Raw genomic sequence first — 6,502 nt, 5'->3', positions numbered from 1 at the left:
GCTCATTCTATTATGCCTAATTTGATAACTTTATAAGTTGGGGGTGGTGATTATGTAGGTACTTTGACATGAAAATAGGTTTTTCTCGCATTGAATTGACAATGATCTCTTCATGCTCAAGTATTTGCTGAAATCATCAAAACCAAGGTACTTAACATCCTTATCTCAGTTCTTTAGAAAATTCCAATCTTAAATAAATAAATAAATAAACAACAAACAATAGACCAAGTGGGAGATCGTTGGAGTGGTCACGTTGATTGTTGGAGTGGTAACGTTGAAGACCACTTTGCAGGAAATCAATAGACTACTATGAATTAATTAAGAATCGAAGTAGAGTGTAACGTGTTAAGAGACTTCAAAGTCCTTGATGGGTGGACTTTCTGAATGTCTAAAGAACGCATACAAATAGAGACGGTCACCACTCGGCAAGGCATCCTCTTAGTTGCTTTTATCCCATCTTTGGAAGCATGGAGTCGAGTGGGGAGTGTCTGAGACCGGCCACGACTGAGTAAGTGGTTTTTCAAGCCTTGAGTAGAAAAAATGGAAGATATGCATCTATTTGAATTTCTCTTTAGTTTTAAAATGCTTAGAGGTGAATGTTAAGTGGACTAGAGCCTTCTTTGGTAGGAGATCTAGGGTTCTCTTTGGTAAGTGGGCTGGAGCTCTCTTTAGAAGGAAGGCTCGAGCTTTCTTTGGTAAGAGTGGAAGAGTTAGGGCTGGTCGACCTAGGGTTGGCCATTCAAACCATTAAGAAGAAAGAAGCTTAGTGAAAATATCAGCAAGTTGATCCTATGTGGGCAAGAACCGCATGATCAGACACTTCTTAACGATAAGATCCCGAAGGAAACGAAAATCAACCTCAATATGTTTAGTATGGGCACGGAAAATGGGATGACCTGCAAGATACGTGGCCCCAATATTATCACAGTAGAGAACTGGTGGAGACTTAAGTTTGACCCTCAAATCAAAAAGAAAAGAATTTAGCCACAAGAATTTGGTAGTGGCATTCACTAGAGCTCGGAATTCAGCTTTAGTACTAGAGCGAGCAATAGTCAGTTGTTTCTTAGCACTCCACGAGATCAAATGAGAACCAAGAAAACTACCATAGCCACTAATAAATCATCTATCATCAGGGCAACTAGCCCAGTTAGCATCATAGTAAGCAGTCAATGTCTCCAATGTGTGAGCCAAGAAAAATAAATGTCAATGGAACCCTTCAAATGCCATAGAATACGTTTAACTGCATTCCAATGCTTAGTAGTAGGGGCATGCAAAAATTGACAAACTTTATTAACTACAAAAGCAACATCCGGTCGAGTAAGAGTGACATACTGGAGTGCACCTACTATGCTCCCATACTGAGTGGGATCAAGGAGTAACTCACCATCAAATTGAGATAGAGGAGAAGAGGTGGCCAATGGACTAGAAACCGATTTGGTTGCAACAAGATTAGTTTTCAACAGGAGATCTAATATGTACTTGTGCTGAGAAAGAAACAGCCCTGAGGTATCACAGTGAGACTCAACGCCAAGAAAATAGTGCGATGACCCAAAATCCTTCAGAGCAAATGTCTGAGACAAACTGCTAATAAGTTGAGAAACATGTAGAGAAGAAGAGCTAGTAACAATGATATCATCAATGTAAACAAGAATATAGACAACAATCTGATCCTAATTGTAGATAAATAAGGAAGGATCACATTGAGAACTACGAAAACCAAGATCATGTAGTTTATTACTTAATCGAGAAAACCAAGCCCGGGGAGCCTGTTTAAGACCATAGAAGGGCTTTATGAAGCTTGCAGACATGATCCGGATAATTACTATCCTCAAACCCTTTCGGTTGATGCATATAAATCATCTCAGTAATAAAACCATTAAGGAAGGCATTATGAATGTCTAACTAATGGATATCCCATCCACGGGAAACTGTGAGTGACAAAATAGTACGCACAGTTGCCGGTTTAACCACGGGGCTGAAGGTCTCAGTGAAATCAACCCCGGAACTTGAGTAAAACCTTGCACAACAAGGTGGGCCTTGTAACGTTCAATCGACCCATCTGGGTGTCGTTTGATTTTAAAGACCCACTTAGACCCAACCAGTTCATAGAGGAATCATAGGGAACCAATTCCTACATGCCGTTCTGAAGTAGCGCATGAAACTCAGCTGCCATAGCAGAACACCAATGAGGGGATTTAGTAGTCTATCCATAGGAAGATCGCTCCTCTTCATGAGTAGTAACATCATGGAGTAGAGCAAGAGGAAGAGGATGGCGAGTAGCTATCAGAGCTTGAGCTGATTTGGATGCCATGGACCAAGTTGTCATAGTATGAGTGTGAACAAGCGGCCCTACAATAGGGGTTGTGTCTAGCAACTCCTGAATAGGTCTGGTGCACTGAACTGGTATAAGATCATCAATCATGGAAGCTTCCTATTCTGGTACAGAGGAAGAAGTGGTAGATTTCTCATTAGTAACAGATATAGATGGCAGGTTATTAGGAGATACCTTAGGAATAGAACCAGTAGAAGTTGGACAAGTGTTAGTATTAAGGAAGCCCAGAGAGGGGAGAGTAACCCTAGTAGGAGTAGCAGGGCTGGGAGATGGTGGTGATTGGACCATTCTTGGGAAGGAATGTTCATAAAAAACAACATGACGAGCAATGATCTCCTTGCTGGTAGCAGGGTTGTAACAACGATACCCTTTGTGACTACTGCTATAGCCAATAAAGATACAAGGAGTAGATAAAAAATCCATCTTGTGCAAATTATAAGGCCAAAGTAGAGGAAAACATTTACAACCAAATACTTTCAACATAGAATAATCTGGAGGTTTGCCAAATAACTTCTCAGGGAGAGAGATTACCAAGTCCTCGAGTAGACGGTCGATTGATAAGAAAGATTGTAGTTTCAACATCGGCCCAGAAGGATTGAGGGAGAGAAGAGAACGCTAGTAGAGATAAGGTAGACTCAATAATGTGCCAGTGTTTGCATTCAGCACTGCCATTTTGTTCATGCGTGTGTGGACAGCTAAGACGGTGAGTAATACCGGCATTGTCAAGATAACGAGAGAGAGAACAAATTTCACCACCCCAATCACTCTGAAACATCTTGATTTTTGTAGAGAAAAGATTCTCAGCATGGTTCTTGAATTTAAGAAACATATTAAACACATCTGATTTTCTCTTAAGAGGAAAAATCTATGAAAATTTTGAATATGCATCTATAAATAGAACATAATACCGAAATCCTTTATTAAATAAAGTTGGGGCAAGTCTCCATACATTAAAAAATACCAACTCAAGCAAAGAAGAAAAATCCGTATTTGAAGACGGTAAACTTAAATGATGGACTTTTCCCATTTGACAAGCTTCACACACAAAAGGATAACTAAAAGAACTAGAATAAGGTAAACCAAACTTAGAAATAATGTTTTTCACAACTCTTAAGGAGGAATAACCAAGTCATTGATGCCATTTTGACAGGGAGGTTTCTCTCCAACACAAGCTTCCAAGTTTTTTGTCCTCTGTTGAACTGCTCCATGAAACTAATAGAGTCTATCTCTACTGGGTCCTCTGAGTAAAATTCTCCCCGTATGGTCCTTCAAGACAAAGAAATCCAGATGAAATTCAAAAATTAAATTATTATCCTTGGTAAATATACTTACAAAAAGCAAATTTTTGGTAAGAGAGGGAACATTAAAAATAATCTTTAGAGTAAATTGATTATCATTGCAAACTAATGAAGCTGACCCTGCATTGTTTATAGTCAAACCTGTGCTATTACCAATCTTTACTTGATCTGATCCTTGGTATTCAGATCGAACTTGTAAGTTGTCAACATCAGGTGTCATATGATGGGTGGCACCTATGTCTGGATACCAAACTGGACAATTCCAGATCCGGTGGTAGAGCCATTGTGGGGAATACCACTGTGAAAGGCTACAGGGTCTACTGGATGTGATCTGCTTTCTCCTTGATTTGACAAATCAAATTGTTTGTAACACTTCAATGCACCCTGGCCCGGTTTGTTACACAATTGATAGACAATGTTATTTCATTTGCCGCGGCCTTGTCCATGGCCTAAGGGTTGACCTCCACGCCCTCTGCCTCTACCATGATTGTTGCCACTCTTGTTTTGATTATAGGGATTTTGAGGGGTCTGAAAATTGTTAGTAGTATTTTTATTGTTCATGGCAACATTCGCATTAGGATTTTCACTAAAAAAATTATATTGCAAAAGCCAAGATTCATGGCTCAAAAGTAAATCAAGGACATCACTAATATTGTGTTGATCTGCATCAGCTTGATTTGTGATAGCTGTAATTAGAGATTCATACTCACTTCCCAAACCCGATAAGACATATAGAACCAGATCTTCCTTTGCTACCGGTTTCGAAATTGCAAAAAGATTATCTGTGGTGGTTTTGGCCTTCTAGACGTAGCCACTGATGGAGAGATTTCCTTTCTTTAGATTTTGAAGTTGGCAATTCAATTATAGCACCCTGGATCTAAAGTGAGAAGAGAATGACCTTTCTAGAGAACTTCAAACCTCAGCAGCAATGGAGAGACCAACAACTTGCGCTAGAACTCCTTCAGTAAGAGAGGCAACGAGGCAGCTAAGGACCAATTGATCTAGCTACACCTAGGTAGTGAAGTCAGGATTTAGAATCATTTTACTGCTGTTATTTGGATCCGATATTTCTGCTGGAGGAGGCTTGGCCAATCCATCAACTAGTCCCATGAGTTTGTGAGCTCGGAGTACTGGAAGCAACTAAGCTTTCCAAAGGAGAAAATTATCTCCATTAAGTTTGATGGTAAGATAGTGAGAGATGTTGGGAGTCAAACTGAGGCTCAAGGGTAAAGAAGCAGTTTGAGAGAAGGTTGAGCTCGAGCTCATTGCTTCAGAAGCAATAGATGTATTGTAGGCCATAGGCTCTGATACCAAGTTAAAGTTAAGTGAAGAATGAATTTTAAGGAATGGGTCGAATTTGGTCACGTTGATTGTTGGAGTGGTAACTTTGAAGACCACTTTGTAGGAAATCAATAGACTCCTATGAATTAATTAAGAATCGAAGTAGACTGTAACGTGTTTAGAGACTTCAAAGTCCTTGATGGGAGGACTTTTTGAATGTCTAAAGAACACCTATAAATAGAGACGGTCACCACTCGACAAGGCATCCTCTTAGTCACTTTTATCCCATCTTTGGAAGCATGGAGTCGAGTGGAGAGTGTCTAAGACCGGCCACAACTGAGTAAGTGTTTTTTCAAGCCTTGAGTAGCTAAAATGGAAGATATGCATATATTTGAATTTCTCTTTAGTTTTAAAATGCTTAAAGGTGAATGTTAAGCCAATTCCCAATAGATTTTTCTACGTGATCCATTTACCTTGATTCAATTCTGCTAGTTTAGTGCAAGCTGTAAGAACACTTGTCAAGGTAATCTCGTTTGGTTTAGTGCCGGTTTGTAGCATCTCACGGAAGAGCTCTATAGCCTCAAATTAGCAACCCACCTAAAGACAACTATCCAACCTAAAGAGACTCAAAATAAAAACAAAATAGAGAAATTTCATTTTAGAGACCCAAAATAAAAACAGGAAAAGCACATAATCGTTAATTAAGAAAGGTAAAAAAATGGGCATTGGATTTGTACTACCGATCTGGAGTTAGGGTATAACTTTGGCTTCAGAACCATTGAAAAAAAAACAAAAAAAAAATTAATAATACGGAGAAGAAGCTAACTCTGGTTGGTTCTACGCCATCAGACGTCGATTGTGCAGGGATTTTGCCGGATGTCTGCTCACTGCCCAAAGAAGGAGAAGAAGATGATGATGATGACGATGAATATGATTATGATGACTGATGACCGCCAGTTGATTTTTTGCCGCGACCAATAGATTTCATGTTCATAGACACCAGTGTTTAGTAGATAACTTCTAAGTTTTGGATTGGTTGAGGCGAGGAGAAAATGAGAGGGAGTTCAAAAATCCACAAATGATTTAAAGTTTTTGTCTTTTCATGTCTAGTTCAACCGGATAGTTGTACCTAACAATAGGATTTCCATTAACGTTAGTCATTTTTAAAATTGACGACGTGGTCATTTCTAGTTGACATGTTCACACTTCCGGTGAAGCCACGGGTCAGAGAATGCGAACTTAGTTAGACTTCAGGAGGATGAAGAGAAGATCAAAGTTTCTACTATGAGTCTTGTGGTTCCGGCAGTCGGAGTAAGGAGCAAGTTGGTTGCTGCAAGACAGCGCAAGAGCTTCTGAGTTCTGAAATAGTGATGTAGTTCCAGAACCATAAACACACATTCCCAAACGCAAAATCATAGTTCTTTCTTTGAGTTTCAGAATGTACCAAGCCTGGTCCTTACTGAAGAAGGTAGTGGCGGCCTTAAGCCTTTGCTCTCTCATAGGCCATAGCACGCTCAAAAGACTTTTGCCAGCGACAGCTTGTTTTGGATCAAAACTCAATCATGGACCAATTTGTGCCGGTGACGGCTTG

The sequence above is a fragment of the Nelumbo lutea genome, chromosome 3 (genome assembly GCF_056320005.1).
Source record: "Nelumbo lutea isolate HS-2025 chromosome 3, American lotus-T2T, whole genome shotgun sequence".
NCBI lineage: Eukaryota > Viridiplantae > Streptophyta > Magnoliopsida > Proteales > Nelumbonaceae > Nelumbo > Nelumbo lutea.
The sequence above is the reverse complement of the archived record's forward strand: the minus strand, read 5'-3'. Positions refer to the sequence as shown.